This window comes from Aythya fuligula, chromosome 3 (genome assembly GCF_009819795.1).
Source record: "Aythya fuligula isolate bAytFul2 chromosome 3, bAytFul2.pri, whole genome shotgun sequence".
In the NCBI taxonomy this organism is placed as follows: domain Eukaryota; kingdom Metazoa; phylum Chordata; class Aves; order Anseriformes; family Anatidae; genus Aythya; species Aythya fuligula.
The window spans coordinates 61897876-61911313 of NC_045561.1; the positions used below are offsets into that span (position 1 = coordinate 61897876).

At 48.9% G+C, this 13438-nt stretch overlaps 1 protein-coding gene across 3 annotated transcripts in view; it reads right to left on the bottom strand.

Annotated features, from left to right (window-relative positions):
• The window catches only part of BACH2 (BTB domain and CNC homolog 2), a 184010-nt gene extending 171278 nt beyond the window's left edge, over window positions 1-12732 (bottom strand). For 2 of the 3 annotated variants that reach the window (XM_032184055.1, XM_032184051.1), the window contains exon 1: window positions 12658-12732. The gene's annotated coding sequence lies outside the window, so the exon portion shown is untranslated. Of the gene's footprint in view, window positions 1-10778; window positions 10855-12657 lie in introns of those variants that run through there. The other variant, XM_032184052.1, reaches the window with a different exon arrangement.
• Between the last annotated feature and the right edge of the window lie 706 nt (window positions 12733-13438).

Here is a 13438-nt window from a genome sequence, read left to right on the forward strand (position 1 = left end):
GCAGCGGGTCCCGGCACCGCGCGATATATCCGCCCGAGGAAGTGGGCGTCCCACCTCGCCCCCCGCCTCTCCTCCTCCATCCCCCTCCCATGTCTGACCACCTGTAGGTGTCTCAGAGGAAGCCGACGGGCTCCCACATACTTTCCAGCTACCCTGGGCTTGCTGCATGTGTAAAAATACATCCGTGCGCGCGGAGTACCGGCGTCGAGACTTTTGGCAACGATTAACCTACTTTGAAGCTGGCTGGGCTTTCTTTTTCACTCCTTTTTAATTTAAAGAGAGAACACACACCTCTGTCCCGTCCTTTCCCCTGCCCTTTCCCTTTCTCCCCCACGCGTGCGCCCCTACTGCACCCACGCGGCGCTGGAAAAAGCCCGTAAGCAGGGCATCGCCGCGGCGGCGTCCTGGGCGCCGGGAGCTGTGGTTTTGAGATTGAACACGTAGCAAAAGAAGTTTTGCCCTTTCGACCAGAATTTTCCATTAGTGATTGAACATGAGTTGGGGGGGGGGGGAATAAATAAAAAGAGAAATGTCTGTGTTTCCTCTCGTGCTCAGATGGCACAGTACGGCTGAGATAACTTCTCTGCGATAAACTAAGCCCTGGGGAAAAGAGCATACATCGAGGGTTAGAGGTGCCCACCAGGGGGGTTGCCAGCAGCTGGACCTGGTACAGGTGCTCTCCTCGGACATCAGGAGGACACCTCGCCTCTACAGCCTTTGGGTACGTCACTGTCTGCATCAGCCCTTAATAAACAGATAAACCCTCCAAAAACAGCAGCCATGGACAACATAATTGCGATAAATCCCAAATTATTTAAAAAAAAAAAAAAAAAAAAAGTTGCAGGGAACATTTATTTGCTGGAGCTCAGGCAAGGGATCACCACTGTCACACTGCAGGCAACTTTCTGAGGGTCCTCTGGAAACTATTTGCCTGATTTGCATCTTCTGCAACAACGATTTTCCCCTCCCTGAGCTGCTTCAAGGGGGAGGGGCCTGTGGGTGGGGAAAGAGTTAAAAATAAAAACAAACACTGAAAAGCTATTTGTAAACTGCCTCGCTTCAACTCGTGGTTTCTTCAACTGAACAGGGAGTGCACCTGCAGAGCAAGCCAGCGAGGGAGACACCTGCTCTATAAATACAGGGGAGAGCCCTCGCAAGGCTGCCCCTGCTCAATCGCCTCGGGAGGAGGATGCTGATGTACTCATCCTCACAGGAATGAATGTCCCAAATTTCAGGGTGTGGGAGCAAATGGAAGGTAGGGGGTGGAGAGAATGTATTTTTCTTCCTCCAGGAGAACGCGTTGAGTATGATTTCAGCCTTACAACAGCCGCCGCTCAGTCACTGCCCTTACCTTGGTATTTTGAGTTTCAACAAATGCAAGATCTTAGGTGCTTGGTCACCACCAGCTTACCCCACAGCCTCTTGACCAAGCACATACCCGTGCTGTAAGCCACACAGCCACCCTGCCACCTCTGGGTGACCTGAGAGCAGCAGTGCTGGAGATGGAAATAAAGCAATCCTCAAAGCACTGTATGCTCCCGCAAAAAGTGTCTCACACCCCCATTTCTATTCCCTAACCCAGCAAGAACCACTGAGGCTCACAAGGAAAGGACTGGAAACAAAGGCGCAGTTTTATTGTGCTCTGGTTCATAATCCAATGAAATGACACAAACTTCTCAAAATTACAAATTACCGCCTTAATGAGGAAAAAAAAAAAAAAAAGCTAATGATGGTGGTGAATCAACCATCACCTGAGTCACACACAGACCATGCTGAATCAAACTGATAGATGCAGCACAGACATCAGCCTTTGTTCATGTCCCCCACCCCAAAATAGCAAAGACGAGTTTCTGAGTAATGCCCTGAAGGTTCAAATCAGAAACCTAAAAGCAAGGCTGGTGTGGGATTTAGCAACAGAGCACCCACTGCAGCTCCCTTCCCTCCCTGCTCCGCCCTCTGCATGGGCTGAAGCACAGCTGCCAGCAATTTCATTAATTTCTCATCCTACAGGGATTCTTGGGCAGTTCTGGTACAGCTTTTGGGTCCCTCCATATGCAATCCCATCCCATTTTTTGTCTGAAATAAGGCACTCATGCAGGTTGGCTCCTGTATGCCTTTCCAACAAACACAGGTCATAGGGAAGCAGGAACAGTCAAGAAAGATCCAAATTCTAGCCCAGCATCAGCCCTGAAAAGTAAAGCTCCAAAGCTGAAAACAAGCCTGAACCAGAAACGAGTTACTTTTGAAACATGATACTTGCAATCAGTCTAGAGAGACAAGTGCATTAACCACCACCACCGCTGCTGGAAAATCTGCAGGTAATCAGGACGGGCAGGGTCTCCACGGCTGGTGTTCAAATAAGCACCCCCAAAATGGCTGCTTGCCCAAAGCTTAACCAAGCTACTCAAACTCGCTGGTGCGCAATGTCAGACGGAAAGGAAATTTTCCAAAAGCTGTGATCCTTCATGCTGCAAGTGAAGGTGGGTATCCGGATGTTTCAGGTGTTTACACAAGCTGGAATTTGAGTCTAGAAGCGAAGAAATGCATCTTTCCCTACCTTTCCCTCGAGACCAAATCTGTTTTCTGCTTACTGCGGCAGCAGCAACAGAGCACAACGTATTTCTGCTGTGACACCACCATCCCAAGACAGAAGGTGGCAAGGGCTCACCAGAGCCTGCAAAGAAAGGCTGCTCCTTACCACCTGCTTCTGCATCCTCTCCTTACCACCTGCCTGCTTCTGCATCCTCTCCTTACAGGACTGCATCGTCAAAAAGCGGGGACATCACACCAAAGGGCTGCACCACCCAGTGATTATTGAGGGGTATGAAGATGTCACACAGAGGGATGACATCACTGCCAGAAATGGAGTGAAGTTGGGTGGGGAATAAATAGGTGTCTGCAAAAGAAACAAAGGAAGTGTCTGGCCAGGCAAAGCACCTCTGGTATCAGTGTTTACCACCCCCAGCTCACGCCGCTCCCCCGCGGGATGAAAGTCTCCTTCGCTTTGAATCCTTCTGCTGCTAAGCGCTGCAGCAGGACCTTTCATGTTATTTTAGAGCAGACTGTAAAGACTTTGTTCCTATAAAGTTCTCCTGTGACGTTACTGACCTTGTTACTCTTTACACTACTCCAGTTTCCATGAGAAAGAGAAAAAAAAATAGTTAAATTCTGCAAGTGATTCAAACAAGTACTGTGTTCATCTTCAGAAATGACTGACATCACCTTGAGATCAAAATATCTACCCGATCTCTATAGGAAGGCTTTATAGCTTCGAGTTCTGTATAGTTAACATTTCAACAGCACCATCATTTTTCTCCACACAAAAAAGGAAGATGAAAAGCAACAGAAATATTTGCAGCAGCCAGCTAATACCAGTCCCAGTCTTCCTTGCAAGACCAAGCTACTGTCACTAAATTAGCCTTGATAGCATCACAGTTTGTTGAGGTAGTGAACAACATAAATTAAGAGAGTCGGGGCAGTCAGTGGAGGAGGGAAATACAGAGGCATTATTTATCTGCTGAAAGTAGGAGCTGCAAAGGAAAACAAGAAGAAAAACACTGATTAAGAAACACATGTCATACACAGGCTGGTGTACAACAGAAAACTGGCCCAGTACATTTGCAAGCTTCAGTTTTACTTTAACAAGCAGGGCTAGACACAAAAATTAGGCTGTAGCTACACCACACAGCACGCCAGGTCTTCCTTGCTTTGATCTTACAGAATAGTAAAAAGAAAAAAAATGTTAAAGAGAAAGTTTGGAGATGATTTGAATGATGTTCACAGCTTTTTAAGCTTGGAATTTGGTGGTTAGTGCATTAAGCATTACTCACTTTATGAACAAAGTGGAAAGTTAACACAAATTGGCAGATGACTAACTGTCCAAGAAACAGATTACTGAATGAATCACCGACTCTACTTTTAGCCTAATAATAAGACAAATGAAGAGGAACAAGAAGGGGAAAAAGACAAACAAAAAATTTCCTTGCCGAGTGCTTATATTTGCACCGCCTGTGAACTTCCAGCTATGACAAACTGCGTAACAATTTTATCATTTATCACCAGTTTTACACTCAGGTGAGCTCACTGACATCTCCCACCACTGCTTCGTGCTGTCAGCTCACCGGGGTTTCCGCACGAGGCACGGAGCACCACGTGTAGGAACACCTGTGGGAATCAGAGGGGCTTGGGAGTGAAGTTGAACCCCCAGGTGGAGCCAGAAGCACTTGTTGGGTTACAGGCTCAATGTGTACCTCAGATGCCTGCAGCTGAGCTGAAACACAATTTATGTTTTGCAGTTCGAGAGCAGGACCTGCCCCAAGGTCTGCACGCACTTGCAGTTTTGCTCGTGGAGCTCTCAGAGTACATTAACCTAATGCTCACAGGCAGCACCCAGATTTTCAAACAGCCACCATTGCTTTTGTTCAAGGACACAGGGATGGCAGCCGACCGACGGCCAAGGCCACATATAGTGGTTTGAGCAGAGCCAGGCTGATCGTTGCTCTCCAAAGGCCGCTGCCCTGCTCCCCAGGCCTTACCCAGCTGCTGACTGCACCCTCTCACCATGAAGGATGGGGTTTGACTCCCTCCTTCACCTGAGTGAACAGAAACCAACCAGGGATGCTTTGATCATCTCTTGGACCCCTTCCTCAATGCCTCCAAGGGCACACGCTTGCCATCGTGCCCACAGCGGAAGAAAGGTTTTAGGGAGACCTGAGGGAGCTGGGCTCGGGACGGGTTGCAACCACTTGGTCCAACAAACTATCTCCACGGCCATCAGGCCCCCTCTCACCTCCTGAGTTTAAAATCTGAATTCCCAAGAGCTTGTCACAGACAGGTGACACGACCAGGCCACATCAGGCCAGGAGGAACCAGAATCAGGGGGCAGTTACAAGTCAGGTGTGTATTTGTGAAAGGTGATACACTTTTGCATTTTGTTAACGTAGAAGGGAGAGGAAGGCTTGCTTGAGTTTTGTTTTCATCTAACATTCTTTGCAATTGTCTGTTGCAAAGCCAAAATTAAACAGCCCGAGCCTGAACCCAAGCCTCTCATGCCCTGGCAGCAAGCCCTTGCCACCAAGCTGCAGGGTAGATGGGGAACAGGCGGCTCACAGTTTCCTGCAGTACCACCACACTGCGAAAACACGACAGCAGTGACCTTCAGGAGACAGGACACGACACTGTGATGCTTGTCGCACTCTGCTGCAGCCCTAGGACCGCTGAACAGATTTGGGTTTCTTTTGGAACTGTCCCACTCCCTCCCTTCCCCATGTCCCTGCCAGACCCTGCAGTAAATTCAACCAGCAGAAAACTAATTCTATGCACAAAATGAATAATCTTCTGCCAATTTAGCTCTTAATTTAGCTGACCCACTGTAGGACGAGGTAGGCTGAGCACAAGGAGAGGAGATGATGCAGAGCACAATCACAGCTGCAAAATACAGGTAGTGGCAGCGTCTGCCCCCCTTTGCAGGTCCAGCCATCACTGATTTCAGATGCAGGTCCCATTTCCAAGTCAGCCAAGTAGAGAACATGGATGTGATTTAAATGGGCTATTCATTCACCACAACCCTACCCTCACAACACGTCTGATGGCAAGGTTTTCTGAAGATATTCTGAAAGCAGTTCACCAAATCAATGTCCTTTTGAACTCTGAATAACCACCGACACCGTATTTTGCACTCCTAACAGAATATTATTCTGGGAACTTCAGTAAGAGCTGTCCATAAATAAACTCCTTAAGTTGGAAGTTGGCCTTTTCTTCTATACTGATCTGAAAATAGTAAAATCTCTCTCTTATTGTTGCCATGTAACAAACAACTGGATTTTCACATGTTTCAAAGTTATATTTCCACAGGCTTCTGCACCTCTATTTTTAGTGTGCTTTTCCCAGTAAGAAGCAGCCAAAGATTCTCCATCTCAGCCCCGGTTATACAAGAAACTAACAACCATACCCAAGGCATTTCAGCAAAAACCAGATTAAGTATATAAATGTATTTAAACATTAAGTAGTAAAAGCTGCCCACCAATGCTGTGAGAGCTGGGGTAGCTCTAGATTTCCTGAGGATCTGCCCCAGCATGGATTTTTTTTAAAAAAGCTTGCCCTGCTTTTCAAATAGAGTGAGAAATGAAGAACCATCCCATCCTTTTAAGGAATAACTCACTAGTATAAATATTGCACCAGAAGACAAAGTAAACACAGAGGTTTCACAAATGCAGGAATTCTCACTAATATGGAAGAAGAGGTGAGCTCTCCCTCACAATCTGTAAATCTTGCAACAACGCAGATGACTTGAAAGCAGGCAGCATCACTATAAATTAATGCAGCAGGTCAGAACACAGTGACCGGACTACAACTAGAAGTAGAATACCTTGCATAAAAGAATTAAAATTTAATATAGCGTAGCAGCAGGGAGGGCACGCTCTCCTTGTATGAGAACAAACTGACCTGCCATTCTACGAGCTCCAGTTTCAAACAAACTGCAACGTGCAGCAGGGGGTTGCTTTGTTGCACTGGACAGGCAGCATAAAAGATTTCAGCCTTCCAGGTAAACAGCTAAAAGGATGCCAGCACATATGAAAACTATCACTTGGGGGGAAAAAAAAAAAAGAATTTAATAGATCACTTTCTGATTCGCCTTTTTTTCAGTATCAGTTTCAGTACTGGAAGATGTGCGTTTCCTCCTTGATAATGACACACACGCATCCTGCAGGTTACTGTTGATCCTCCAACTCTTATTTTCTATTTACCTTCCCCTCCAGATGCTGTGACCCCAGTTTAACCAGCAACGTGGGTCACCCAGCAGTATTACCATCCTCTCTTCTTCAGGGTGGGACAGAGTTGGAGACCAACAGCTCGGCAGGACGAGGTACCGTGCCAAGCCTGCCCCACTCTCAACAAGAACAGATCATATTATCCAGATGCACATCTCTGACATTGAGGCTAAATGTCAGCAGTACCGACCGCAGTGGAAGGCAGAGCACTGAGACAGGAGAGGGGAAGATTTTTGCATCGTAATCAGTGGTACGGCTAGTTTTTTGGGTTTTGTTTTTTTGGAGGGGACGAGATCACTTTCTGTGGTGCAGCAAATCATTAAAGCTTCCATAATTTTTTTTTATTTTAAAAAAAGCTTGAGGTAATATTTTCCAACCTTTCACTAAGAGCAGGGGCCAAAACCACACGTTTTAAAGGTCTTCCACACTTTTATTATTAGAAGTAGAAACCCTACTGATTCTGATGAGTCATTTGTATTGGCGGAAACCAAGAACACCCATTTTCTTCATGTGATACAAAAGCTCTCAATGCGGTTTTCTATTCATTACTGGTCAAAGCAGTTGACTAAAAACAAAACAAGTGACAAGAACTCACCTTTTTGCTATTAAAGGCTGCTTTGTACCAGCTGATTTTGTTTATCACACTTTTAGAGTCACTTATATTTTGCCCTGCTTAAAAAAAAAAAAAAAAAAAAAAAAGAAAAACACAAACGATGACTGAGGATTTAAACTCAGTAAATCCAGAACTGCAGGAGGATAATTCGCTCCGCTTCTGTAAGGGCTTTTGTGATAAGACTGAGAAAGGAAAAGAAAGGAGGGAAGGAAAAAAAAAAAAAAAAGCACAACAAGAAGATCAGTTAAAAATCCTCAGTCAGCAGAAGCTATCGTTTTCGGATCCTTATGAGTAATCGGAACAGAGTCTGTAAATAAAGAAACAGTTGTACAAGAGTGCAAGTTTTCATCTCCATGCAAATGAAGGAATCCTTTCATGCTAGGGGCCAGGGTTACTGCTGCACGGGGTACGCGCTAGACTATAAGACACGGCAAAATTCTGCAAATTACAGACAGCTAAAATCAGGTTTCTAAAGTCTAATCAGAATTCTTTGCTGGATTTAAAGAAGATTTCTGCTGCAAAAAGGGGTGGAGGGCAGGAGACTGCATGGCTAGTAAATCCCAAGGGAGAATACTACTTGCGTACAGGACTCACTGTATCCAATGTATCCAAACTGGGAACAATGTTGCATGGGATTTTTTTTTTTTATTTTTGGTAGATCAGATGTCCCATTCCCCCAAGAAAGAAACAAAACCCAGAGGTTCGGTCCTGCTGACCGCACGTAGCACCCAGACAGGCTTCAAGAGCAACCTCCGCAGAGGCGCAACGTGTTTCCACCCCACGGCGTGCACCCAGCAAACCAGCAGTCTGCCTGACTGCCGGTGTGCTTTGGTGTTACGGGGGAAGAAACCACAGCAAAAGCAGTGACCAGAGAACTGAAAATAACCTCTGAACAACGGATCGGTGCTGACATCCTGCATGCCCGCGCCTCCTATTGTGGATAGTTTACTGCGAGGGGAGCGCCAAGCTGCACCAGACACGTGAGTCAGCAAGAGCAGCTCGTAGGAAACTGCTGACATGTTGAATTGCTCTCACATACACTGAGCACACCTACCCACTAAATAAAAAACAGGCTGCATGCAAATCGGGGCAAAGGAACACCTCCACACTTACAGTTCCTGTTTTCCTAGTCCAGGCTTAAATTTTGAAGCGATCACTAATGAAGGAGGGGAAAAAAAACAACAACACGCAATGGTATCAGCTATAATAAGTAGCAGTGATGAAGTCTCAGGGGTCATTTTGCTTTAGCTGCTTTTATTTAAACAGACATAACTGCTTCGTCTCTTTTCAGAAAGGAAAATTGCTGCCCTACAGCCTGGAAGAAGTGCACGGTGACAGGCAGCAAACAGCTCCTGTTCTTCTGAGAGGGGAGACTCCTGAACCCATGCACAAAAACCCACCCGCCCATCCCAGCCTGTCTGCATGTTTCCAAACCTCGGGACCAAAAAGCAAGCTTCCAGCTCCTGTTTTAACTCCCACGAGGGGCAAACGGGCAAATTCCCAAGTTTTTCTGTCCCCGCCAGCTCCTCGAGCATCTTTTCTGTTGACGTAACAGCAGGGAAGGTTATCATTCAAGCTTTAGGCTAATTCTGGAAGCAAACCTCGGAGCTGACCCTTTCCCTGTGAAAGGTGACCAAGAAAAGCGCTCCTCGGGTCCTGGTGACTCTTGCCACCGTCTCCCTCCCCATCCCCTTAACATCATCAGCTGAGACCCCAGGACAGCACAGCGGGTCTTCTTCAGGCTGCCTCTGTCTCTCCTCACACGACAATCAATGCGAGCAGCTTCCAAGCCCGATTTTTGCCGGGTGGAAGTTCTGCCATGCATGTAAACTCACAGCACAAAGGTTTTCCAGAACTTATTACCTTGATCCTTTTTATTTACCTGTTCTGGACACGCGGTTGTTCTTTGATCAATATTATTACTTTTGGTAACTCGGGAGCTTCGAGTCCATCAGCGGCCACAAAGAAATTTGTATGCATTCCACTGCCTGCCTGCTTTAAAATTATAATTCATAGCCCAGCAGAGGCACAATAAGTAGCACTCTTTTCAATACACTACAAAGATGTTTCTGCCTAACTATAAAGCAAAATGAACACATTGCAACTCAGCTGGCTGTATTCATACATTTTACATCTTCTTGATGCGAGCTTCAAATGAATGCGTAATATTCAGGCAGCTGCCAAGGTTAATGTCTTTTGGCTGAATTTAAAGAAACGATGACCATTTTTTTTTGTAAAGAGCCGAGTAAGCATTTTGAGTGCTATTCTGGAAAACCTTTGGAAATTATTGGGGGTGGAAATCTACTGTCCATTCAGTCACTACAACAAAACCATTTAGGAGCCTCTTCAAATGTCAGTAAAGAAGGACAATGACAGACACTACAAAGGCTCTGCTCCACATTCCCTTAAAGTGTTTGTAGTCAGGAGGAGCCCTGAAAGCAGCAGGAGTAACCTGGACTGACAGCTGAGATTTCAGCTTGAATTCAGATCTCCTTCAACACATTAATGGAACGACTGGTGTATTTCTCCCAACATGCTTCCTCCCAGAAACCACTAATAAAGAGCCATCACACCCCAAACAAGCAGAGATGGAAATTCAGACCTAGAGGTGAAAGATGGGCAGTGTGCATGCCTTCAAACCTAAGTCAGGTTTGCTGAACACTGCAGGTATGTTTATGCCACTTGTAAACTAAGAAGCCATTCAGCTTTGGAGTAAAAAAGCACATCGGGTTTCATTTGAGTATAGATCCTGTGCTCATGCGACCAAAACTGAGATTGCAAGGGGCTGTTCACAAGTCACGCAATAAATGCTACTCAGCTTACACCAATATATTGCCTGTTACACAGAAATGCCATTAGCACCCACATTATTCCTTTGCATATGCTGGTTACACATCTTTTTTCAGCTTCGTGCCACAGACATTCATTAGCTACACTCTAAGAAGTCTCTTTTATTTAATTTAAGTGTGTGTAAAGTCCTGTCCAAAAAGGACATCGAGGTGCATGATGAGGAAACACCTTTCAAGAATTCCCATGAAAAAGACGCGATTGTTGATTTTTATTTTTCCCCCCACGGCTGGCAATTATTTTTAGAGAATACCTTCAGGAAAATAACAGGCAATCAGACTGCAGCCTTGCTAAGTAAGACAGCTTCTGCACTTCACAACAGAAAAAAAATCACACAATGAAAGTTTTAGAATACACCAGAGCGAGCAACCTCCGTCACATACTCTGCAATACACACCATCCACGTGGAGTTTTATTTTCAGCTCTCCTTGTCGCTAATTGCACGCACACAGAAAGCAATACACCAGATTCCTAGATGGCATGGGGATTTTGTTAAATTCATCAATTCCGATGAGTCTCCAATGCCTTCTTTGATGCCGAAGACTTACCAGAACTTCCTCACGCAGGGAGCCTGCAGTCAGCACCTATTGCTTGGGGCTGGGGCTGTCACTCCGAGCTGGCCACCCATGTGCTATCTCTAGCCCCGCTTCGTGCCCAGCTCAGGAGGGAGAGCTGCCGATCCTCATCCTGCAAAACGACCTCCCGAAAGCAAAGCAGGGAGGAGAGGAGGGCGTCCCACCCACATCGCCAGCGCATCATCCTGCAAGCCTGCATGGCATTAAAGCCAACAGATGTTCCAGATGTGCCTCCGGGCCAGAAAGGACTGCCAATACCTGTCCCAACACTCCCATCCTGACGTGAGGTACCTGCTGATGGACCCGTCGGGATCCGTCAGCACGCGTGCATCACTCGTGCATCTGCTGCCTGCACCTCTCCCACCTGACCCTCCCCACTGTGAAAGTTTCCACGAAAGGCGGCTGTCTGAGCACCAGCTGCACAGCATCGCTGCCCAGCATCGCCCGCCGTGCAGCCTTTCTGCCTGGCAGCTCCAACCATCCACCCCGACGGCTGCCCGCTCTTTGAGAACGCCCGCTTGCGGGAAAACCAGACCCGCGATCCCGATTTTCAGTCCTTCCAGCTGGTCCTCCCGCAGCTTTCCTTCCACCGCTCACCTCAGAGCGCCTTCCCAACAGCCTCCGAAGCCGGACAGCCAAAAATGAGGGGGCTCAGCACCGGTCCCCTTCCCCACTCCAGCACCCGGACCCCAGGCGGGTACATGAGGGTGTCAGAGGGGGAATTTTATTTCTGTCTGTCAGATGTCAAGGCTCGTACTGCACTGCTTTAAGGCTGTTGCCACGACAGCCCCGCGGACAGCAGCTGAACACACAACCTTATCATTTCACTCTAGCCACCACGTCCATCACAATCACCTCAAACTCCAGCACTCGCGTACCTGGAGCAGTCCCCATCCCTGAGCACCACCACCCTCTCCCAGCTGCCGAGCATGCCACCGCGATGGCAGAACCTCAGCCCGTAAAAAATCCCTCACTCCAGGCTTCGAACGCCGGATGAAAACACGCACGAGTGCAGCGGCAGTCCCAAAGTCTCAGCAAAACGGGATTTCGCCGTGAAAACACCGACACATCTTCAACTAGAGCCAACGGCGGCAGCGCTGCAGTTTCGCAACCCTTCCCGACATCCCGAAGTGCAATTCTAATACGATGTGGCTCCTGCCCCACGTTTCTTATCGCCACCTGGGAGGAGGAGAGACGCGGCTTTACTCCGGAGCTCCGGCAGCAAGGGCAGAGCGATCCGGCGGCGCCTGAAGCCCGGCACCCGCCGCCTTACAAAAATAGCCTGCTCCACAAAAGGCGAGGCATGATTTCACACTTAGCCTCGCTCACGACAGCCAGCGTCTTCGCAGCTCGCCGCCTTGCCTACACGCTACGCCTTTAATGATCCAAGAAACTGCTAGCGGAGTTCACATCTCTCTCCCTGAACCTATAAAAAAAATAAAAAATAAAAGGGGAAAAGGGGGGGGGGGCACGCTCCCAGCTCCGCGTGTGCCCCGCGCTGCAGGTGGAGGGAGCCACGGGGCTGGGTGTCCCGCACATATAGACACCCACGGGTACCCACAGGTGTATATACGTACCCACACACATCTGTACATACCCAGGCACTTCTATACCCACAGATCACACACACACACGCTCATGTACCGCCCGTTACGCAACGCGCCTTCCCTTCTCCCCCACCCCAGCGCTCCCCACCCCGCAGCCCCCCAGGAGCAAGGGGGGAGGAAGAGCCAAGGGGGGGCACACGCACAGCCCCCCCTGCTCCCCCTTTTTGCAGCCTGCCCCCAAATTTACCCCCTCCTCCCTTTCCTCCCCCCCCCCTTTCCCTTCAGGCGGGGACAGGCGCACTCACCTCGCCTCCGCGCAACTTTCGGGGGGTCCCCGCTCGCTGCAGCCGGGTTTGTGATTTTGGGGGGAGGAGGATTTTAGGAAAAGGGGGAGGGGGATTTTAGGAAAAGAGGGGGCTGTCGTGGCTGGGGGGGCGGGTTGGGGAAGGAGGGGGGGGTTTGTTGCAGCTGTTGTTGTTGTCGTTTCGGGGATTGTGGTTAATATTGCCGTGCGCTCACCGAGCTACAGCCTAACCCCCCCCCTCCCTCCCTCCCACCCCCCCAAAAAAAAAAAAAATATATATATATATAAAATAAAATAAAGGAGGGGGGAGCAAAAAAAAAAAAAAAAAATCCCCGAGCCAGGCGCTCATCACATGGCGATTGCTTTGAACCAGCTGCTCGCGGAGCCGTGCGGAGAAAAATAAAAAGGGGGGGGGGGAGGGAGGGAAGGGGAAGGAGAGGGAGGGGAGGGAGGGAGGGAGGGAGGGAGGCAGCAGGGAACGGGGCGGGAGGGGAGGGGGGGAGCAGCAGCGGCGGCGGCGGCAGCAGCAGCGGCTGCCGGAGCGGCACCGGCGGCAGCGCGGAGGCTGTCGGTGAGGAGGAGGAGGATGAAGAGGAGGAGGAGGAGGTGGAGGAAGGCGGCGCTGCTGCTGCTGCCGCGGCCGCTGCCGCCCCGCTCTGCCCGCGCCCCGCCGCCGCCGCCGCCGCCGCGCGCGCCCCGTCCCGGCGCCGCCCCCGCCCCGGCCCCGGCCCCTCTCAATCGCCGCATTGTTGACATTCGCGGGCTGACGTCACCGCCGCCCC